Raw genomic sequence first — 25819 nt, 5'->3', positions numbered from 1 at the left:
CTTGACTGCTGTGTAGCATTTAGAAGGTGGAGTCTGGTGGGTGGGATTCAATCAAAAGGGCAGGTCTTTGAGGTCATCCCTATCCCTGGATCCAATTTCCTCTTCCTGTTTCCTGCCTATTGTTGTGAACAGGCCACAGCTACTCTGCTGCCTAGCCCTCCATGGTGAACTGAAGGCTCTAATGACCTATGAACAGCCTATAAGATTGTTAAAGACTTAGGTTCTATGGTTCTCCTTGAGGATTATCACCCACTGGCCCATGAGGTGCGGACTGAAGCAGTTGAGCAGGGTTGGACTGCTTGTAGGTTGATGGAGATAGCTCTCCATGTGAGTCAGCCCGACTTTGGCTGCTGGGGAATCATCTAATTTGCATTCAACAGCATGCTCCTGTCATAAAGCTCCTAGTACACGTTTTAATTATCATCTATGGAAATATGATCCTATCATAGAGCTCCTAGCACAATGTCTAATTACCATATGGGCAGCAGGGGGAAGCTCCAGCAGGGGACTAAGCCAAGGGTCACACTAGAGATAAATTGAGCAGCCAGGTTTAGGAACAGTTTTCAGATAAGTATGGCCTCCAGGCCTAGAGACCTTCTCCAAATGAGGGGCAGGTAGAGTGCAGAAAGTCTCTCTGGGGAGGAAGTCCTCCACGCTGCCAAGCTTGGAGAGACCAGAGAGACCATAGTAGAAGGCAACCTCTGACCAACAGGGCCTCCCAATGATATTCTGGATCACAATGTATACCTACATATTGTGCTGATATTAAATTAGAATACACTCAACCCTTCTTTTGCATGTTATTAGGACTACCTATAATGTCATCTCAGCAACTGTAGTAGGGATTTTGTTGTCCACAATGCCTAATACCACATTATCTGGGCAATTTCAGAAACGTTTATGGACCTGTATTCAAGGGACTGTAGCACATGTTGTTGTTTTAGAAATTATCAAACACTCAAACTAATAAAATTTTGTTTCTATCTCCACAGCACCAGCTCACCAAGTATGATTTAAACGTGTGATATGTACTGCAGCTCAGACAAGTTAACATTTGTAGTCTTATTTTTTTCATCTGCAAAATGGACATGAAGTTTCTAAGTAGAATATTGAGAAGATTAAATTATCATCTTTGCATTAAACCCTTAGAAAGCACATCTCACAAGGTGAGCTACATATAGTTGTGGTTTACGTAGTATGATTGTGTCTGGCCATCTTTTAGGCCGTGTGCCAGGGAATGAGGTCTTTGTATAAGCTGCACTGAGTCACTTACCAGACTACCAGAAGTGGCAGCATGTGGGAAGCGTGGAGTCCATAAAGCACCTCAGTACTACATGGATATTCATTAATTCTATTAACCAAGCCATTTTGTACAATTGTAATACTTTATAGCTTACTTTCTTGGTACCACTCATTTGGCAATGATCATGTAATGTAATACATTGAGAATCTCTTGGTTTAAGCAGGAGATAAGAGACAAGAATAAGGAAGGCATATTAAATACTGATCTGAAAATATGATTCTGTGGAATCAACATTCCTTAGTCAATTAGAGGCAGTTTGCATGCCTTAATCCTTAACCATCTATTGTGAAACTTGATAGCATATACATATAACCACAACACTTGAGAGGATTGGGCAGAAGTCTTCCCTCCAGCCCCAATAACTGATGTTCTTTAATATAAAAATATTTTCATTAATTTTACCACTTGATTAATTAGTTTTCATGATTTTCTTTCATAAAAATTACTTTGCAGAGTTGGAGAGGCACACAGTGGTTAAGAGTCTTACATGTTCTTTCAAAGGGTTCCCAGCCCTCATGGCCAGCAGCTCACATCTGCCTGTAACTCTAGCTCCCTCTTCTGGCCATCTTAGGCACACACAGATGTGGAAGACAGACGCATACATATACACAGATAAAGTTAACTGTAAAAATAGAAAACACTACTTTTTATTGAGTTTAACTCCATGGTATTAATACTTATAAAATTGTGCCTTGTTTCTGTTTGATCAAAAAGAAGGAGATCATTGCTAAATGGTCAAGTTATTAAATAACCTTCTAAATTTTAATATTTATACCCATAGATTTGTGCTACTCTCAAGTTTGGTTAGTGTTGGAACAGAGTCCAAAAATGGAGTTGTGTCAGAATTTGGAATGCTTGTAAAAAAAAAAACTCCAAAAAAACAGGATAAGAATCTTGTGACCTCAATTCATCAAAACATCAAAACACAGGATTGTTCTGGAAATATGTTTTCATGCTCTCTCCAGGTGTAGCACATGGGAGTGAGTTTACATTATTATTTGGAAAACATTTCGCTTCATGTGGCTTGTCCTTTTGATTGAACACCTTACTCATGTGACTCTTTTAACCCTCAGAGTACAAATGGCCCAATGGTCTGAATAAAGTTTTCTATTTCACAAGACTTTAGTCCATCTCATTTTTAGGCCAAACTCTCCCAGGTTCATGCTGCCAACTAGAACAGTAACAAGTTAGAGACGCTTCTTTTTGCAGGGGTATCAGTCAATGCAAAAACTCATACCTGCTCAAAGTGCCTGGCCCTAAGAGAGACATCTATAGCTTGTCCCAAGCTCAGAGAAAATTTGAAAAACACAAGAGTCAAGCTTATGTTTTGAACAGGAAGGAATGCTTCCTTCTGGGCATAAGATGGTTGTTATAGTCCTGAACCCATGGTTACCTGTGCATGACTTGCAAAAAAATAAAAATAGCCAAAATTACAGAATGTACAGAGAAGTGAAGTCCTACCCTTCGCTAAAGAGCTATTGTTGCTTGATGGCTGCTGGGGGAGATGAGGTTTTTTTCTTTGGGAGTGTAGATACTGGTAGGTTGATCATGCTTCAGAGGAGAGAGCCCCACACTTATAAATAATATGAACAGCATTAATTAGACTCAGGGGAATAACTAAAAATAGAGGAAAAGGAGGAGAAAGAGGAGAAGGAAGGGTATTGTCGAATATTTGTTCAACTATGCAAAGATATGTTGTTCAACTATGTAAAGATGTGTTGCTGTTTTACCTTGCCTGCCTAAGGCACCTGAATGGTCTAATAAAAAGCTGAATGACAAATGGTGGGAGGTAGAGGTATAGGCAGGACTTGTGGATAGAAAGAGTAAGTAGAAGGAGGAATTTAGGCACTGGGGAGGGAAAAGTCAGGGACCAGATAGACAGGAATGGAGGAATCAAGAAAGTAGGACATACAGGATGAAAGAAAGGTTTAAAAATCTGAGGCAAAATGTAGATGAATAGAAACAGTTTAAATTAAGTTAAAAGAGCAAGTGGGACCGCCTAAGTTAAAACCAAGCATTCATAATTAATAATAAATCTCCATGTCTTTATTTGGGAGCTGGTTAATGGCCCAAAGAAAATTAACTACAGGAGGGGGAGAAGAAAAAGGAGAGAAGACATAAATTTAGGAGGAGAACATGTTGTGGGGTAGCTTCAGGGGATCTAGGAGTGGGGAAATGAAAGTATATGCTCAAAATAAGTTATACATATTGTAAGATTCTCAATTAATAAATAACATTATTTTTTGAACTTTAATAATAAAGTTATAGAGTTTTATCAGGAATTCAAACAGATATTCAAGCAACAATATCCTGAGTAGCAATATTAATAGATGTCACAAAGTGTTTGTTAGAGTGTAGCTCAGTGTCGGAGCACTTGTCTAGTATTCCTAAGGTACTATGTTCTACCCCCATCACTGGAAAAATATGTGTATAAATGTGTGTGTGTGTGTGTGTGTATACATATATATAAATGTAGGAGTATAGAACCAACTTCTCCAAATTGTTCTCTGACTTGTAATCACCAGGGCAGTCACATGACAACACACACAAATTAACTGGTTAATTAAATCTAATTTTTAAATGGTAATAGTAGTCTCTCATGTCTACATGTAAAAACATGTATAGAAAATGCAGGACAGATGACTTGACTTAAGGAATTTTCATTCTTGTCACATACATCAGTATCAAGAGCACCTATTGAGTGAACTAGGTCTACTTCTTAAAGGAGAGGAGAGGAGGCCTGCGCTGCCAGCAGCAAATGGAGGTCTGCTGATGCCGTCCTGTTTCTTCTGCTTAATGGTCTGTTTTAATTTTTAGCTTTGTATTTTCAAGATCAAGTCTAAAAGTTTTATTTTAAAATAATTATTCTCACAAACCAATTTTTAGAATACCACAGAGTTCCTGAAATCTTTAGATACATTTCTAAAACTGTTCACGTGAATGTCTTGATAACCATCATTTTTGATGTGCTGTGTTATACACACAGCAAATTTTGAGGTTAGGTACAAATTATGCACTTCTACTTTTGTGTATGCAGTCCTCGAACACACAAAGCATGCACGGTGCCACTGAGTTCCACCTCAGCACCAAGTGACTTCAGGCAGAAATTTCTCAGTGGATTCACACAAGTGTCAGAATTGACATGGTTTCATGCTACACTGCTTGTTTCCCTTATGGGCACGCAACTTTCTTTCCATATTCCTTTCAATTGCACCACTGTGAGTGACTCTGTCTCCTCTCTTCACTTCTTGTAGCTTCTGTGAGTTGCTGCAGTAACTCTTGGGACTAAAAGGCTGGTCTAGCACCCACTCTGAAGCTCAGGCTGACCAGAATAAAGAAAACCCAGAGAAATAAAAGACTTTTAAGAAAACAGTCATTGAAGAGAAAAAATATTTTCAAGACGTATTTTCACTTAGTATAGCATTTTTAAAGGAAACGTATATAAGAAGCTAAGGTTTAAAAAAATGATTAATATGTTCATTTTCAGCCAAAAGTTAAATGTCAAAGTCTATACTTTAAAACAACTGGTATAGGAAGTTCTTCTGTCTATGTGTTGCTTTCATTGGTTGAATAAAGAAACTGCCTTGGCCTTTTGATAGGACAGCACTTAGGTAGGCGGAGTAGAGAAAACTGAATGCTGGGGAAAAGGGCAGAGAGAGAGCCGCCATGGACGTGCCAGGTCAGACATGTTGAATCTTTCCTGGTAAGCCACAACCTTATGGTGACACACAGATTATTAGAAATGGATTAAATCAAGATGTGAGAGTTATCCAATAGGAGACTAGAGCTAATGGCCAAGCAGTGTTTTAATTAGTACAATTTCTGTGTGGTTATTCATGTGTAAGCTAGCCGGATGGCCAGGACCAAAAGCAGGTCCTCTCCTCTCCCTACTACAAACAACAACTTCGATATAAAATATCTTAAACTAATATTGAGATCATACAAACAAACAAAATCTGATTATAAATAACAATCTTTGGCCGACATTAAAAAGTGGGCCAAACTCTGCTGTGCTACTTTTAGTGTTGCTCAGTCTGGGCAATTGCTTTTCTAGCTAATTGAAAGTGTGTGTTAGCATCCTAATAAGTATGTTATTTGTTTTTCATACCAATTTAATGGCTTTGGCTTAGGTTCGAGTGATTGTACCCACTATAGAATACCATGAAGAGATAAAAATAAAAGAATTAACAAATATACCTGTCCAGTTCACCAACTTCCTGTATCTTTGCTCTCTGGCTTACCAAAATTTCCGTCAGATTCTCATTGTTTTCTATTTGAGCCAATAAAAGTGGTGTAAAGTCATCCTATAGTGGAAAAACCACAACATGATTCTCAGAACTTCGTATTTCTCAGAATACCTGGAAACCACATGGAAGACACAGTGGAGCGCAGCGTCTACCGTAGGCTCGGTGAACCGCAGCCTCAGCCTGCTTGCTCCACAGTGCTTCTGTACAAGCTGCTCTTCCTTTGAAAAGTCTCCACCTGCCTGGAGCTGCCCACGAGCCCCAGTGCTCCCAACACCCACTCAAGCATGAACTGGCTCCCTGAGCTTCGCCTTTACCCTGGCTGGCATTTACCGTGGTATTTTGGAGCACGTCATTGCTCCCAGCTATCATGAACCAACCTCAACAAAAATACTTCTTACCAGGGTAGGGGTGTGGGAATTTAGAAATACAAGTAAAGACTATGAAGACGTATAAAAAAATAACAGGACAGAAACCATAGAAACAATCGAGAGGGCATTCAGTGACTGAAATCACCCATGTTCATTTTTTTAACGGCTTTTATACCCATTGCAAATGGGGGGGAGGTTACAAAAGACTTTATTAACATGATACAAAGTATAACTCACACAGTCAATTGCTTTAACACACTGAGACAGCAAATCATTAGCATTCTGTTGTCTAGGTAGCAAAGCTGCTCTAGATCACATATCCTGAAGGCCACCCCTCCCCAGGCGACCTCATAGTTACAAAAGAAAGAGCAGAGGTGCATTTACAAATCCCACCACCTGTCAGGATAGCAGGAACCTACGTTTTTAATATTAAAAGAACCAAACAATCACATCCTGAGTTGGGATGTGCAACTACGCTTATTTATTATTTTGAGCAATCTCCAAACTCTTTGGCCGTCAGACAAGGTGGAAATGGTCCCACATTTTTGGCCCTCCACACCCAGCTTAACACTTCTTAAGGATGGGAGTTGTGCCTTTTACCTCTAATGGCCCAAACATTAAATCACAGTAGTACAAGTTTACAATATTTCCTTTGAGTGATAAGTTAAACTGTATCTCTAGGGCAGGGCTTAATCCTCCATATTCTAAAGAATATTTACTTTCCCAGAATTACCATGCCTCGCAGGGGTGACATAGATGTTTGACTCCAACAAGGTACCAGACTTTCATGTTCTTGGGTCACTTGTTGTCTCTGGAATGCCACTGTTGGTGAGATCCAGGGGCATTACTCCTGCTACCAAAAACAAACAAACAAACAAATAAATAAATGAAAATATTTTAATTTATCATTGACCTTTACTGAATGACCCAATTGCTCTACCTTGCCTTCAGGCCCTGGCTTGCTGTTTTCCATCTGATTCATTCCACTGGTGGAGTTTTCCACTGATTTTTTTTTATGACTTCTTGGATTTTTCATTTCCAGCTTTAAGTTTGCATTTCTTCAGTAATTCTGTATCCTCATCGAATTCTGCTTTCACACCTTGCATTGACTTTCTCTTGTTCGTCTCTTTGTGTTGTTGGGATATATTTGTGTCTCCTGTGTCAGCTGTTGGAACTTGGCTGTAATCATCCTTCTGAATTCTTCATCTTTATCTGAATTCTTCAATTCTTCAGATTGTTCTTCCAGGCCACTCTTATTGGGGTTGCTTACTATGGGCCTCGTAACTTTTGGAGCAGACATGCTCCTTGAATTTTAATATCGTTTTTGTTTCATCTATGGAACTTATGCATCTGAGCTAGCTGGCAAAGTGACAATGTGTGGGCCAGTGGTGGCTGCTGACTTGTCAGCACTGGGACCTAAAGGAACTGCAGAAGTGTGGACCAGGGCAGGGACCCATTCTGTTGGCATAATCCCTACTTTCATCAGAGGATTCTCTCCTTGCCACTGGACAGGTGATTTGAGCTTCCACTTAATTTTTTCTCTGACCTTGGATGAAAATTTTAGGTTAAAGAATCTTTTTTTCTGTAAGTGACCAGAAGGAAAATTCTTACTTTCAAGACGCAAAGGAAAATTAATTTATTCTGCACCTGACTCCCTGTAACACACCCACACATCTCTCTTTTACATACCTCTTAGTGTACGAGCCCAAATGACCTGGCAAGATTTAGAATTACACTGGTCAAATTAGAGAGCCTTTGGAGTCTCCCGAATTAGTTTGAACCCTTGTAGTAAGCTGGTTTTAGAGCAGACAGTGGGCAGGTGACTTGATTTCAGTGGAATGCAGAAGCATTCAAACCCAGATCGGAAGAGACTGTCTCCAGCTGAACAGTAGCCAAAGTGTTTTTAAAATGTCGTTTCTTCTAGAGCTGCCCTCCCACAGTGCCTTCCACTCCCATGGTGCTCTTCCTCCTACTGACCTCTGCTCCATTGCTTCTCGTTTTCTGTCGCCTTCTTCTCCTATCCTGCTCTTTCTCTTTCTCCTGCCCCCTCCTCCCACTGCAGCTGTTGTATGTACACCATCACATTTCCAAGCTGCAATGTTTCAAGGGCCCGCCTACACTCTCCCTTCTCATGCGTCTGCACTGCCATCCTAATGGTAGATCTAATAGACACTCAAAATACACACATCCCCTTCTCCTGAAAGGCTAACATTTTTAAATAAAGTATTTAGAGAAAATAAAAACAACTACAACAACCAAAACACTTGGATTCACATTTCAATAAATAATTTCTAAATGAATATATACCATTTCCCATAATTCCAAAATTCTTTGTGCTAAAATGGCAGGTGATAAAGAACAGCAGCTAGTCACCTAACGGCGGTTAACATCATCATATGGCAGCTTCCCATCACTCCTAACTTCCAAGCCCTGCTGCCCATGCCAAAAAACCATGGACAGCACTATGCTACTGTGGCCAGTGCATGTCCCTTCAATATCCGTGTGAACTCCCATAGCCAAAGATTTTGTCTCCACTTGAACCATCTACCACTAAATTTGAGCTGGCATGCCCCAGGACCATATTTAAATCCCTGCTTATTCTCACGTCTGAACTGGTAGATGCAACATTTTATTTTATTTTATTTTTGGTTATCAATACTCCCAAAACATGTCGGCGACTCTGCACCATACATCAGGTCCACTAAACTCGCATGAGTACAGCCTCCACCTTTCAAGACAATTAGCACTAAGTGAGTAAAGCCTTCCTGGAGATAAACTCCAACCTTGCCAGACTCACTTAAATACTCGAAGAGCCTAACGCCTCCAAAATAGAGGTAATGGGGATTGATCCTATAGGATTGTACTGGGCAAAAGAATGTGTGCTTGGCATTTGTTCTACTATGTTCATAGCAGCACTATTTGTAATAGCCAGAACCTGGAAACAGCCTAGGTGCCCCTCAATAGAAGAATGGTTAAAAAAGGTGTGGAACATATACACATTAGAGTTTTACTCAGCGGTAAAAAACAATGACATCTTGAATTTTGCATGCAAATGGATGGAAATAGAAAACGCTTTACTGAGTGAGGTAAGCCAGACCCAAAAAGAGGAACACGGTATGTATTCACTCATAAGTGGATTCTAACCATAATTAAAGGTCTGTGAGCCTATTATTCGTGATCCTAGAGAAGCTAAATAAGAAGATAAACCTGATGAAGATTATTTAGCTATCAGCCAGGAGGTAGGAAATAGACAAGAGTCCCAGGTAACCTCGGGTGCATGGGGGGGGGTGGGAGGGTTGTTGGAAGGGGAGAGGGTTAGAGAGAAGGGAGTAGGGGAGGAATGGGGAAAGCTCGGTGGCCTGGGAAGGGGAGAGTGAGGAAGGATGAATATGGGATCAGGGAAGAATATATTTCAACTAAGGGAGTCATTTTAGGGTTTTCAGGAGACTTGATTATATATGGGATCCCAGGTCCAAGGAGAGATCCCCAGATTGTACTCTGGACAGAGGAGAGGGTGCCTGAACCGGCCGTGGCCCATAACCATACTGATGTATATTTTGCTTATCACCATAGATCCTTCATCTGGCGAAGGACGGCTATACAGACGGAGACCCACATTGGAGCACCGGACTGAGCCCCCCAAGGTCCAAATGAGGAGCAGAAGGAGGAAGAACATGAAAAAGAAAATCAGGACTGCGAAGGATGCTATCACCCACTGATACAAGGGAACGGATCTAATGAGAGTTTACCAAGGCCAGTTGGACTGGGACTAAACGAGGACGTGATCTAACCAGATTCTCGGAATTTGGCCGGATTCTCTGAATGTGGCTGGCCCGAAGTCTTTCTGAAAAGCCATTGACTATGATACTGGGACTTGTTTCCTCTGTATATACTGGATTTTGGGGATCCAGTCTGTTTGGATACTCACCTGCCTGGACCTGGAGGGAGGGGGGAGGAACTTGAACTTCCCACAGGGCAGGAAACCCTGACTGCCTTAAGGGACGAAGAGGGAGGAGGAGAGGGAGTGGGGGGAGTGGGAGGGTGTCGGGAAGAGGGGCGGGAAGAGGGGCGGAAATGGAAACTTTTATAATTTAATAAAATTTACTCTCAAAAAAAAAAAAAAAGAATGTGTGCTTGGCAAAGGCAGGACTTGCCATAAGGGAGATACGCCATCCACAAGCTTCCTAATATGTCACATTCTCACCCTTTCTAAGTTTGTTTCAGAAATGTCCACATGTACCTCATGCCCCTAAGTACAAGAAGGTCTTTTCTGACAAATAGGGCATGCTCATTGTAAGACAGAATGTCTTTGTTCCATTGGAAAGATGCAGCCCCAGGGAGATCACAGTGCTCTATTCTCCAGCACCTTGCTCCTTGGCTGACCACTTTGTTTCTGACACAGCTGGCCTCAAGCTCCTATGGTACTGAAGATGGCCTTGAACTCCTTCCTAATCCTCCTGCCTCCACCTCCCAAGTGCTGGGATTTCAGGAAATGTGTCACCACATCTTACTTTAATAGTAAAATTTTAAAAATAAATCTCCCAAGTATGGAGGCACATGTCTCTAACCCTAATACTTAAATGGCAGAAGCAGGCAGATCACAGCAATTGCAAGAGCAGACTGGTCTACATAAGGAGTTCTAAGCCAGCCTGGGCCTGTCTCCAAAACTGATAAATCACCTATTCTCAACTTGTGGGTCACGATCCATTGATGGTCACATGACCCTGTCACGGGGGTCGCTTATCCTCACTTAGTATCCTGTATATTAGATATTTACATTCTGGTTCATAACAGTAACAAAATTACAGTCATGAAGTAGCAATGAAAATAATTTTGTAGTTGGGGGTCACCACAATGTGGGAAACTGCATTAAAGGGTCGAAGCATTAGGAAAATTGGGATAATTTCATTTTGAAAAATTTTAAAGTAACATAGACATTTACACCAAGCCAGCCCAAGAAGAACTCCTAGGACTGGGAGGGGGCATCCCAGGAGGTTGAAATTTTTCTTCGTGGATGGACAGGAAGGGATGACACCCAGTGAGACAAGCAGACTCACGTTGGAGAATCCCCGTACTGTTTTCTGCACAGATTCAGTAAATCGCTGCTCAGATCTTGTTCTTGTTTATAACTCTAAGTCCAGTGTGCTGTGTAATTGGTCTCCAAGTTCATTATTCAGCTGTTACCTTCCTGCCAAATCCAGTCTCCAATTCCTTCCACAGGCAAATGGAAAAGATTCAGCACAAACGTTTCTTTCACTGAAAACATGTGTTTGTCACCTTTCCAGATAGTGGACAAGCTTTTTATGTATTTTTTCCGAGGAAACAAAAGCCCTGTGAGGAGGAAAAATGGTTTTTCAATGAAAACGGTAATGAAATGGCCGATACAGAAGGGCAGTTTAGCTTCTTTAATAATAGTCTGGCTCCCTCTAGCGGTCAGTTTTCAAATTTTAGTAGAATTCCATTACGCATTCCCTTTTAAAAACAAAACAAACCATTTTGGAAATCAGTATAGCTGTTTCTCAAAAAATTAGGAATCAATCTACCTTAAGACTCAGCAATATCACTCTTGGGAATATACGCAAAGGATGCAAACCTATACCACAAAGACATTTGCTCAACTGTGTTCACAGAAGCATTATTCGTAATAGCCAGAACCTGGAAACAACCTAGATGTCCCTCAACCAAAGAATGGATAAAGATAATGTGGTACATTAACACAATGGAGTACTACTCAGCAGTAAAAAACAATGACACCTTGAAATTTGCAGGCAAATGGATGGAGCTAAAAAAAAAAACTTTTTTGAGTGAGGTAAGACTCACAGAAAGACAAACACAATATGTACTCACTCATAAGCGGGTACTAGACAAAGCAAAGAATAACAAGCCTAGAGTCCACAACCCCAGAGAAGACAGGAAGCAAGGAGAACCATAAGAGAGACATGCACGGAGCCCCGCCCCCCACAAGGGAAGCAGACAAGATCTCCTTAGTGAATTGGCAGTGCGGTGTGTGTGTGTGTGTGTGTGTGTGTGTGTGTGTGTGTGTGTGAAGAGTGGAGAGGGGAGAAGGGGAGCGGAAAGGAGAACATGAGGGGTCAGAAAGATCAAACTGGGTAAAGAACAGAAAGGGAGAGCAAGGAAAGAGATACCTTGAAAGATGGAGCCATTGTGGGGTTAGTGAGAAACCAAGCGCTAGAGAAACTCCCCAGAAACCACAAGGATGACCCCAACTAAGAATCTAAGCGATAGTAGAGAGTGCACCTAAACTGCCCTTCCCCTGTAATCAGATGGATGACTACCTTAGTTGTCATCATAGAACCTTCATCCAGTAACTGATGGAAGCAGATGCAGCGATCCACAGCTAAGCACTGGGCCAAACTCCTGGAGTCCAGTCATAGAGAGGGAGGAGCGGTAATACGAGCAAAGGGGCCAAGACCATGCGGGCATACCCACAGAAACTGCTGGCTCAAGCTAATGAGCTCACTGACCTCAGACTGACAGCTTGGGAACCAGCATAAGCCTGAATTGGGCCCTCTGGGTGTGGGTGACAGTTGTGCGGCATTGGGCAGTGTGTGGCCACTAGCAGTGGAGCCAGTATTTATCCTGAAGGCATGAACTGGCTCTTTGGAGTCCGTTCCATATGACGGGATACCTTGCTCAGCCTACATACGGAGGGAGGGCCCTGGTCCTGCCTCAAGTGACCGGACTTTGTTGACTTCCCATAAGAGGCTGAACCCTCTCTGGGGACTGGATAGGGAGGGACAAAGAGGGAACTGGGATAGGTATGTAAAATAAGATTGTTTTAAAAACTAAAATAAATAAAATAAAAACACAAAACAGTCATTTTACATAGAAAAGCTTAGACTCTAAGCCTTAGAGAAAAATGATTAGAGTTGGATTTTGGTAAAAGCTATTTTAGCAAACATTACATTTAATTTTTATTTTAATTACTGGCTTTTGTAAATACAGCTAAATTAACCAAATAAAAACGTAGGGCTTCTGGGAAATTTTAAAATTCAGATAAAAAAAAATCGGGGGCATAAAAATGTCTTGGATACACAAATCTGATACTCATTTATTTATAGTTATGGTGTTTACATTTTGTTTAAGAAATGAAGATCCTAAAGACCAAAACCCAACTCAAAGCCATTGTTACTATGACCGTAGTCTGCCTTGGGCTGCGCAAGCAGAAGATTTTTGACAGTTAACAAAAGCAGTCCCTGGATGGTACTCGGGTTTGGGCTCCGCGGATGCCGAGGGAACTGTCTCCACATAACCCGGCAAAATGATCTAACAAGCGCTCATCCATTTACAAGAGGTAGCGGTCCCTCCCTCGCCAACCCTCCTCTTCCCTGCTTGTCAGGTAAGGAGTTAGGACTCAGCATCCCTTCTCCCAGAACACGCAGCCACTGAAAGGGGAGCAAAACTTTGGGTCTCACAGTTAGAGACAGGTCCCATGTCCTGTTACCCCAAAAGAATTGTATCAATTGGGACTGAATTTGCGTCACAGTTGACAGAGTGTTTGCCCAGCATGCATGAAACTCTGGGTCCAATTCCCGGCACTACATAAAACTAGGTATTGAAGATCTTGAGTTTGAGGTCATTCCCAACCGCCATACCAAGTCTTAGGCCAGCCTGGGCTAAGAGAGACGCTGGCTAGCATCACACCAACCTGGGCTAAGAGAGATGCTGGGTAGCATCACGCCAGCGTTGGCTGCCGACTGAGGATTATGGGGTGGAGGATGGGAACATCATATGTCCTCTCCACAGACCAATTAAAGCAATATTTCTAAAGCTTTCCAAACAGTTCCAAAACTGAGAACAACTGCTCCAGGATGGAGGCTGGTAAGCATGCTCTGTGAAGTGACATACACATTTAGTCTGCGGGTCACACAGTTTTCTGTTACAAGCACATGAGCAGTTACGTCTTAACACGGACAATACATACTTGCCGAGTTCTCAGATCAGTGTGTACTATTCCTTTTACCTTTCTCAATCTCTTTCTTCCTTTACTTCCTTCCTTCATCCTACCCTCTCACCCTCACTCTTTTCTTCCTTCTCTTTCTTTGTTTCTCCTCCCCACCTTTAACATGAAAGAGACGGCACCTCTCACCATGTAACCCAGGCTGGCTTTTAACTTGTGATCCTCTCAAGTCCTGGGCTTACAACCATGGTCCACCATGCTTGGTTCTTTCTAATCACTTTAAAATGTAAAATACATTCTTATCTCTGGAGCAGGAGCTGGTACTCTGGGACCTTGCAGGTCAAGCCTGACTGCAACCTGTTTTTGGAAATAAGTCTACTGATCTTCCCTTCTCTTGGTTTTCCTCTTACAGAATATTCCAACTACATCTTTACATAAGATGAATTCATACAGCAGATATACAATTAACTCAAGCGATGATCCATCATCCATGGCAGTCCGGGTTCTCCCTTAGCAACTGCTTGGTCTTCTTTAGAGGTTAATTTGAAAAGTTAATGATGTCACCACATTGTACCCATGGATGCACATAAAGCCAACATGTTACTTTAACAAAGCCATTCTTTAGCCAGATGCCCTATTAAGGGTTCGCCTCTCACACAAATATTATAGTAACTACAACGAGAAAGCTGTGAACCCACTGTAACGGCACATTAAGAACACACCTGAATTTTTTTTTCAACTTAGTATTTTTTATTATTTGGGCGTTTCGTATAATGCCCCCCACCACAATGACTTCCAAGTTATCTCAGGTGTAGCCCCCATTCATGGGACCTCCCTCCAGAGAAAGAAGAACAGAAAAATAAATAAACAACCCAAGTCCAATTTGTGTTGCCCGTATGCTCACTGGAGCACGGTCAAACTTTCTGTTAAATAAAACTGAGCCCTTCCCCACCCCACTCCTGCCAGAAGCCATCGGCTGCGGAAAGCTACACTTCAGCATCCCTGTCATAGCTTTTAGGAGTTCTCGTCAATGGCTGCCTGCCTAGACTGTTACTTTGCGGGGTGGGGAGATGTTGTCACCGAAGATTTCTGTCTCTCGTTCTCAGCTGAGTCTGCAGTCATCGATACCACTGTAAAAGAAGCTTCATTGCCGGTCGGTGGTGGCGCACGCCTTTAATCCCAGCACTCGGGAGGCAGAGGCAGGCGGATCTCTGTGAGTTTGAGGCCAGCCTGGTCTATAAGAGCTAGTTCCAGGATAGGCTCCAAAGCTACAAGAAGCTTCATAGTCCTCCACAGTCAGCTACCGCAGATGGACTTCCACGTGGCCTCTGGCGTCAGCACAAACCACAGACCTCAGCATAGTCTCTGGCAGCAATACAGCCCACAAACATCAGCATGGCTTTAGGTGAGCACAGACCATGGACAGCCAATGGCCTTCAGTGGAAACACGGCCGTGGACATCCACACAGCCCCGGCCACAGCAGAACCACGGACATCAGCATGACCCTCAGTGGCAGCACAGAACCTGGACGGGTCCAATCCAGACAGTGAACCATACTCCGTCTGGGACACCCTGCTGTTGTTCCGAGCCAGGGAGATCACACAGCTGGGCAGCGTGTTCAGGGGTAGAGGCTGCCGCACCGCCCTGCCAGTCATACCCATCAGCGACATGTCCACATGTCCACCGCAGCCTTGCCCCACACCTACCACTGGACCCCGTCTCCAGTCCCCACATCTCTCCAGTGCACGCTTGCTGCGCTGCTCCTCCGTCTCTCCCACTTCTCCATCGCACGTTTGTTCGTGGAAGTGGCATTGCAAACTGTTGGGTATTCTTTTTTGTCCAAACAGCTTTTACATGAAAATACTCATTGCAAACTAGTCACTGGTCTGGCTCAAGGTTTCTGGTTTCTGAAGCACCATAAATACTGGACCATCGCTACACATTGCCTCAGATACCCTGCTGTTGTCCAGGGCAGCCGGCACCAAGAGCAGGAGATGTTTGGGCAATATATATATATTTCAGGGCATACTGTAATTTGCAATACTAGTTCCAGGAACAAATACGCCAAATATGCAATGGTGAGGTGGGAAAGGTGGAGGAACAGGGGGTGGTGCGCGTGTGGTGGAGAGAGTGGGAACTTGAGATGGGATGGTATTAACTCTGCAGAACGCCATGTTATTGTCCACTGCAGCTGCGCTCTCATCCGCGTACCAAGCCCCGCACGACCGCGATGGATTGTCAGCTGTGCCTGGTGCACGATACCTGGAGCACACTGAATTTTTATATAAATTTACATCTCTGCTCATTCCCTATGAAGTAGTAAATGTGATAATTATTTAATCCAGAATGCCCCTCTGTGGGTCCCAACCCAAAGGAAAGCATATGAAAAAAAAATGGAGACATTTACCTTGGACTTTTTGGAGAGTTTTCTATTACTTATTACTAGTATAATGATATTTAATATTATAATAAATATTATATTAATAATAATATATAAATAATAATATATAAATAAATACTATAATAAATAATATAATTTGTGTAATAGTTTAGATTCCATATTTCAAGTGATAGACTTGTTATAAAATATAGATGATTTCTTAATCTGTAACAAAAATTCACAGCATCCCAGACAAAGGGTAAATTCAAAATTGCTTTGAAGTTAACTTTTAGCATTTGTCATGGCCTCTTAACTTTCTAAGAACAAGCAAACAGGAAGCAGGTAAGACATTAGGTGTCGGTGATGCTTCTCAGAGGGGATCATGGTCCTGTACAAGCACACTGAGGCCGTCAGCTCTTGCTCATTGCAGAGAAAGGGTAGATCTCTCTGCCCACATCCTGGCTGGGTGGCCAGCTTGCCTACAGAGCCATCTAAGCCTCTGCCCACATCCTGGCTGGGTGGCCAGCTTGCCAACAGAGTCATCTAAGCCAAGCTTCCCTAGTCTTTCAGCCTCCGTACGTAGCTCGACTTGTGCACTAGGCTTCCCGGCTTCACTCATGCAGGGTAGACTTCCCTCCTTCCCGTTAGTGTGCTTTTAGACATCCCACATGTGACCCCTGACACCCCACATGTGACCCCTGACACCCCACATGTGACCCCGACAAAGCCAGCCTGCGCAGACCGTCTGAATGCATTTCCAGCAGGACCTGGAGCCAGGCAGCTCGGAACCTTCTCCGCGTTCTCAAAGTGCGACTTCACCCGTTCTGTCTCTCCCCTCCTCCTCCTCTTCTGTTGCTTACAGCTTCACAAAGTCCCGTGAACTAGTTCAGCAGCTGTGTAGGTTTGAATCTGTGAATCTCCTGTCTCTGTCTTCCAAGTTGTCCCCAGGCCTGGCATCATCAATTTCTTCCTTTAGTAAACTTTTCTTCTCTGCTTCTGAGGCTTCCACTGCTGTGACTCCACTCCACTCCACCCCACCCCACCCCACCCCACCCCACCATCCACCCCCCACATCCCATCCCCTACCCTCCACCCCAGTGCTGGACTGGAACTCAGCATCTCATGCCTGAAAGGAAATTGCACTGCCCCAATGCCCTGTGGCTCCTTCCTAGGGTGATCAACAACTTTCTCAGCTCCTAGACCACATTTCCCAGGGGGACTTCATGGGCTCTGTCCTCTTCTGAACAAACAGGAGTTTGGGGATTACTTGCTAATTGTGCCCCTGTAGGCCACAGGCTTCTGGAGTGCCCATTTCACAGATGAAAAAGAGCAAGGTTTCACTCTAAATATGACTGACACGTATCTTTTCCTTTCTGGGAAACTGTTTCTCTTTTAAAACTTTTTTCTTTTTCTTTTTCTTTTTTTTTTCAAGCCAAAATCTCACTCTATAACCCTCAAAGACCTTGGCCTTGCCATCCTCCTGCCTCCATCTCCTGGGTTATGGGAGAGCACCACCATGCCTGGCCCTCTTGAATTGTATGTCTCTTCTAGACTAAACTCAGGTATAAAATGGTGGGATGAGATCGTGTCTGTTCAAAGTTAATGAGACCAAAAAACAAAATAGTGAGTAAAAGGCAGCTGGAGGGAGAGGGAGAGAGAGAGAGAGAGAGAGAGAGAGAGAGAGAGAGAGAGAGAGAGAGAAAACACTACAGCAACACAGAAGTGTCAGAGAGAGAGGGAGGTGGCGGCCCAGTCAGCTGTGGCTTCCAGAAATTGTATTAAGAAATCTCTCTGGGAGGAAAAGCCGGGTGTTGGTAGTCCATGCCTTTAATCTCAGCATTTAGAAGGCAGAGGCAGGCAGATCTTTGTGAGGCCAGTCTGATCTACAAGATCCAGTTCCAGGATAGGCTCCAAAGCTACAGAGAAAAATCTGTCTCAAAAAACAAAAACAAAAAAAAAAGATTAAAAAACTGGAAGAAATTCACAAATCCCTTAAAGAAAACCAAGAAAAGCAATCGGACAGATGAAGGAAACAATTCAAGAGTTAAAAATTGAAATAGAGACAATAAAAAAGACACAAATCAAGGGAATTCTGGAAATGGAAAATCTGGATAAATGATCGGGAACTACAGATTCAAGCATAAACATCAGAATACAAGAGATGGAAGACAGAAACTTAGGTGTTAAAAATACAATAGAGGAAATAGATTCATCAGTCAAACAAAATGCTAAATCCAACAAATTCTTAACACAAAATTTCCAGAAACATGGGACACCATGAAAAGACTGAATCTAAGAATAAGGATAGAAGAAGCACAGTTCAAAGGCACAGAAAATATATTCAACAAAATCTTAAAAGAAAACTTTTCCAATCTAAAGAGTAAATGCCTATGAAAGTACAAGAAGCTTACAGAACACCAAATAGACCAAACCAAAATAAAAAGGCCCTTGTCACATAATAATCAAAAACACTTAACATACAGAACAAAGAAAAGTATTAAGAGCTGCAAATCAAAAAGGCCAAGTAACATATAAAGCAAAATTACACCCAGCTTCTCAATGGAAACAATGAAAGAAAGAAGGTCATAGACAGGCATTGTGCAGACACTAAGAGAAGCCATGGATGCCAGCCCAGATTACTATACCCAGCAAAGCTTTCAATCACCATAAATGGCAATAACAAACTATTCCAAGACAACATCAGATTTAAACAATACCTATCCACAAATCCAGCCTTACAGAAAGTCCTAGAAGGAAAACTTCTACCAAAGGAAGTTAACTACACCCTTAAAGACACAGACAATAGATAATCCCATACCAGCAAACCCCAAAGAAGGGAAATACATATACAATACCAACAAAAACAAATAACAGGAACTAGAAATCACTGGTCATTAATATCCCTTAAAATGCATGAACTAAATTTACAGACTACAAAGGCAGACATTACCTTACAGAAAGATTTTCTAATCAAATGGACCTAAAAAAATAAGCTGGTGTAGCTATTCTGATATCTAACAAAATGATTTCAAATCAAAAGTAATCAAAAGAAGATATAGATAGAGAATGCCATTTAATATTCACAGCAGAAAGAATCCATCAAGATGAAGCATCAGTTCTGAACATCTACACCTCAAATGCACCCACATGTAAAAGAAACACTACTAAAGCTTCAAATCACATATCAAACCCCACACACTGATAGTGGGAGACTCTAACACTCCTCTCTCACACTAGACAGGTCTCCCAGACAGCCAGAGAAATAAAGGAACAAACAGATATCATGGCTCAAATGGTCTTACAGACATCTATAGAACATTCCATCCAAACATAAAAATATACTTTCTTCTTAGCACCTCATGGAACCTTCTCTAAAACTAACCACATACTTGGTAACAAAGCAAACATCCACAGATACAAAAAAAAATTGGAATAACCCCATGTTTCTTATCAGGTCACCATGGCTTAAACGAGAATTCAACAACAACACAAATTTCAGGAAACCCACATACTCATGGAAACTGAGAAGCTGAATAACCCAGATGACATCTCTGGGTCAAGGAAGAAAAAGGAAGAAATTAAAGACTTCCTAAAATTCATTGAAAATGAATGTACAGCATACCCAAATCTATGGGACACTGAGAAAGCAGTACTAAGAAGAAAGTCCATAGTACTAAATGTTTACATATAGAAATTGGAGAAATCCCATACTAGTGAATTGTAGGGAGCCACCTGGAGGCACAGGTGGTCCTGCAGTTTGGAGGTATACAAGTCCATACCTGGCTTAGCCACGTGGGGCTGAGAACCCTTGCCTGCACATGCGCAGACTAGCAGAATGGCATCAACCAATCAGGACAGCATTCAAGCCTCTCCACCGTTTAAAAGCAGCTGCCTCTGGGCTCTGCTTCCTCTCTCTAAGCTTTCTCTTGTCCCTGCACTCTCTCTTCCCTTCCCCCAATTTTCCTCAATCAAGTGCTCCAAATAAAGACGTGATCAGGGAAGGAATTCTCGTTTTTCGTGGCGTTTATTCCTGCTGGTCAGGAAGCGTGCCACAGTGAATTAACAGAACAACTGAAAGCTCTAGAAAAGAGAAGCAAACTCACCCAGGAGGAGTAGACAGCAGGAAATAATCAAATTGAGGACTAAAAACAACAAAATATAAACAAAGAAAACAATAAAAGAATCAATGGAACAAAGAGTTGGTTCCTCAAAAAAGTTAACAAGATAGACAACCCCTTATCCAAACTAACCAAAAGGCAGAGAGAACATCTAAATTAACAAAAATTAAAAATGAAAAGGGAGACATAACAAAAGACATTGAAGAAATCCAGGAAATCATCAGATCATACTTCAAAAACCTGTACTCCACTAAATTGGAAATTTAAAAGAAATGGACAATTTTCTGGATAACTATCACATATCAAAATTAAATTAAGACCAGGTAAACAATTTAAATAGACCTATAACCCCTAAAAAAAATAGAAGCAGTCATTAAAAGTCTCCCAATCCAAAAAAAAAAAAAGCCCAGCACTACCAGAACTTCAAACAAGAGCTAATACCTATACTCCTCAAATTGTTCCACACAATAGAAGCAGAAGAAACATTGCCAAACTCCTTTTAAGAGGCTACAGTTACCATGATGCCCAAAACACACAAAGATGCAACAAATATAGAGAACTACAGATCAATCTCCCTCATGAACATTGATGATAAAATATTCAGTAAAATACTGGCAAACCAAATGCAAGAACACATCAAAATAATCATTCACCATGACCAAGTAGGCTTCATCCCAGAGATGCAGGGTTGGTTCAGCGTATGGAAATCTGTCAATGTAATCCACCATAGGAACAAATTGAAAGAAAAAAAAAACCACATCATCTCATAAGATATGAAAAAATCCTTCAACAAAATCCAACACCCCTTCATGATAAAGGTCTTGAAGAGATCAGGGACATGAGGAATATATCTAAACATAATAAAAGCAATTTACAGCAAGCCAAGAGCCAACATCAAATTAAATGGAGAGAAACTCAAAGTGATTTCACTAAAATCAGGAACAAGACAAGGTTGTCCACTCTCTCCATATCTATTCAATATTGTACTCAAAGGCCTAGCTAGAGCAATAAGACAAAAGGAGCTCAAGGGGATACAAATCAGAAAGAAAGAAGTCAAACTATCACTTTCACAGATGATATGATAATATACATAAATGACCCCAAAAACTCCAGCCAGGAACTCATACAGCTGATAGACACTTTCAGTAATGTAGTAAGATACAAGATTAACTTAAAAAAATCAGTAGCTCTCCTGTACACAAATGATAAACAGGACAAGAAAGACATCAGAAAAACATTACCCTTTAGAATAGCCACAAATATAAAATATCTTGGGGTAACTCTAACTAAACAAGTGAAAGATCTGTATGACAAGAACTTTATGTCTCTAAAGAAAGAAATTGAAGAAGACATTAGAAAATGGAAAGATCTCCCATTCTCTTGGATAGGTAGAATCAAATGGCAATCTTACCAAAAGCAATCTACAGATTCAACGCAATCCCCTACCAAAATACCAACACAATTCTTCACAGACCTTGAAAGAACATCAACTTCCTATGGAAAAACAAACAAACAAAAAACAGAATAGCTAAAACAATCCTGTACAATAAAGGAACTTCTAGAAGCATCACCATCCCTGGTCTCAAGATATACTATAATGCTATAGTAATAAAAACAGCTTGGTATTGGCATAAAAACAGACACATGGATCAATGGAATCTAATTGAAAACCCTGACATTAATCCACTCACACATTAAGACTTGATTTTTGAAAAAGAAGCCAAAATGGTACAATGGAAAAATGAAAACATCTTTAACAAATGGTGCTGGCATAACTGGATGTCAACATGTAGAAGATCGCAAATAGATCCGTATCTATTGCCATGGACAAAACTCAAGTCCAAGTGGATCAAGGACCTCAGCATAATAAAGTCAGTTAACTGAACCCGATAGAAGAGAAAGTGAAAAATAACCTTGAACACATTGGCACAGGAGACCACTTCCTAAATGTAACCTCAGTAGCACAGACACTAAGAGCAACAATCAATAAATGGGACCTCCTGAAACTGAAAAGTTTCTTTAAGGCAAAGAACATAGTAAATAAGACAAACAACAGCGTACAGAATGGGGAAAGACCTTCACCAACCCCACATCAGACAGAGACAGAGACAGAGAGAGACAGATCTCCAAAATATATAAAGAACTCAAGAAACTAGGCAACAAAATATCAAATAATCCAACTTAAAAAGTAGAGTGGAAAACTAAACAGAGAATTCTCAACAGAAGAAACTCAAATGGCTGAAAGATACTTAAGGAATTACTCAACATCCTTAATCATCAGGGAAATGAAAATCTAAACGACTCTGAGATACCATCTTACACTTGTCGGAATGGCTAAGATCAAAAATACCAAGGACAGCTTATATTGGAAAGGATGGGGAGTCGGGGGGACACTCCTCTACTCCTGGGGGGAGTGCAAACTTGCACAGCCACTCTGTAAATTAGTATGGCAGTTTCTCAGAAAACTGGGAATCTATCTACCTCAAGACCCAGTGATATCACTCTTGGGCATATACCCAAAGGATACTCAGCCACAAGGACACTTGCCCAACAATATTCATAGCAGCATTAGTCATAATAGCCAGAATCTGGAAACAATCTAGATGTCCCTCAACTGAAGAATGGATAAGGAAAATGTGGTACATTTACACAGTGGAGTACTACTCAGCTGTAAAAAACAAGACATTATGAAATCTGCAGGCACATGGATGGAACTAGGAAAAAAAAACCATCCTAAGTGAGGTAACCCAGACTCAGAAAGACAAAAACGATATGTACTCACTCATAAGTGGATATTAGATATTAAACAAAGAATAATCAGACTCCTAAAATCCACAACTCCAAAGAAGCTGGAGCCTTCTTCCAGTAAATGATGGAACCAGATGCAGAGATCTACAGTCAAACACCAGGCCAAACTCTGGGAATCCATTTGGAGAGAGGGAGGAGGGAATACATGAACAAAGGAGATCAAGATCACAATGGGGGCATCTAGAGAGACAGCTGAACCAAGCTTGTGGAAACTCATGAACTCTGGACGGACAGCTGTGGAGACTCCATGGGAACAAACTAGGTCCTCCATATGTGGGAGACAGTTGTGAAGTTTGGGCTGTCTGAGGGGCCTCTGGCAGTAGGACCAGGATCTATCCCTGGTGCATGAGTTAGCTTGTTAGAGCTCATTTCCTTTGAGGCGAAGCCATGTTCAGACTTAACACGGAGGGTAAGTGATGTGGGATTCCCCTCTGTATGTTGTGAATATGTTTTATTACCTTTGGTTAATAAAGAAGCTGCTTTCAGCCAGTGGCTTAACAGAGTAAAGCTAGGCAGGAAAACTAAACTGAATGCTGGGAGAAAGAAAACAGAGTCAGGAGAAGCCATGTAGCCTCCCGCAGGAGACAGACACAATGGAAGCTTGCTGATAGGCCATGAGCCTCGTAGTAAAATATTATAAAATAATCGAAATGGGTTGATTTAAGATGTAAGAGCTTGCTAGGAATATGGGCCAAGCAGTGTTGTAAATAATATAGTTTCTGAGTGATTATTTCAGGTCTGGACAGCCAGGAACAAACAAGCAGCTCTACCAACAGGGTAGGGCTTGGTTCTGCCCCAACATAATATACCAAATTGTATCTTCTCCCCATGGGAACCCTTACCTGCTGAGAGGAGTATATGCGGGGGTTGTTTCAGGGGAAGGCTTGGGGGATGGTACTGGAGGAGGGGTGAGTGGGAGAACTTTGGTCGGAAGGTAAAATGAAATTTAAAAAAAATAATTATTTTTTTAAAAAAACAGCTGGAGAGATGGCTCAGCAGTTAAGAGTGCTTGCTGTCTTTGCAAAGGACCTGAGTTTGTTTCCAGCTCCCATGTTAGATAGGTTACAGTCACCTGGAACTCCAGAGCTGGGGGGTTGAGCTTCTCTTTTGTTGTTGTTTATATTGCTTTGTCTTAGTTTTGAGACGTGGTCTCACTACGTAGCCCTGATTAGCTCGTAACTCACTGGGTAGATCATGCTGTAAGAGAACTAACAGAGCTTCGTCTGTCTCTGTCTCCTACGTGCTGAGGCTAAAGGCATATCCCACCTTACCCATGTGGTGATCCCAACCATAGATTATTTTCATTGCTACTTTCTAAATGTAATTATGCTACTCTTGTGACTCCTAGTCTAAGTACCCATGTTTTCCAATGGTCTTTGGGGGTCACAACACACAGGTTGAGAATCACTGTGATGATACAGACAAGGTGCCTTTTTAAATTTAGACACAGAAACCCGGACAGCAAAATGAGCCTGCCTCCCATGCTCTGAAAACCAAACTGCTGTGGTTTTGTATGAAATAGGGATTTCCCCAGAGGCTCACGTGCTTGAATACTTACTTGGTCTTGGGTTTTGGGCATTGTTATAGAAGGTTGTGGAACTTTTAAAGAACAGAGACCCACTGAAGAAAGTGAATAGGCCTTGGGAATAGGCCTTGAGGTGTCTGTCTCCGTGTCTGTCTGGGTGTGCAGACACGCCACAGTGCACACATGTAGGAGATGATTCTCTCCTCCCGGCGTATGGGTCCTGCTCACTCAGGTCGTTGCGCTCTGAAGCAAGTGCCTTTTCTGGCAGAGCCTTCTCAACAGCCAGCGCAACCATGTCTTATAGATGATACAAACCCACTAACGATGCAGCTGGAGTGTAGTGATGCTGTCATCTGCTGATAAAACTCAAAGCTCAACGGTGACAGACTGTCCTGGTGACTGCCTTAGCTTAGACTGCTAGTGCCGGACACAAATAATTTATGCACACCTCTGCCTAGATATAACAGTAATAGTGTAAATACAGTTGGGCATGGTGGTGCATGCCTTTAATCGCAGCAGTAAGAAAGTAGAGGCCGGCGAATCTCTAGCATGCACAATGCACATGGCTCAGTTTTAATACTTTTGGTAAAAATAAACTTTTACTTTCCTTGTCAAGGATTGTTGCAGTAAGATTTTTAAATTATATAAAAACTATAAAAAAATAACTTCATAGGTTAGTCATTATAGACTTACTTCTGCCATATCTGAAAGTTCCTTATTCTTTATTTCCATTATCTAGTTCTGGTGTTTAATGAGTCCAAGCACTTGGTACTGAGAATAAAGAAATTTCAACAATAAAAAGGAAGCTGCAGCTCATATCAACAGGCATGTGGCGAACTCTCTGGGGCTGTCTTTGCTGTTGTCCTGGGGACATATGGAACACTATCATTCATTTGGTCTTATGTTGAAAACCAAAGCATTACTCACCCACTTGAAGTTTAGCAAACTTACTGAGTTGTGCAGAACTGGATATTTCCACCATTTCAGTAATATCCATACCCATTTTCAGTTAGCTGAGACTTTGACCTAATTTTAATTATTTTGAGAGGAAGGTTGAGACAGTGTCTCACTATATAGCCTGGAATGCACTATGTAGACCAGGTTTGCGGGGAAATTACTATGTAGATGCTGTGTAGACCGGGCTTCAG

Source organism: Myodes glareolus, chromosome 14 (assembly GCF_982192425.1).
Source record: "Myodes glareolus chromosome 14, mMyoGla1.1, whole genome shotgun sequence".
NCBI lineage: Eukaryota > Metazoa > Chordata > Mammalia > Rodentia > Cricetidae > Myodes > Myodes glareolus.
This window is presented reverse-complemented; position numbering follows the sequence as displayed.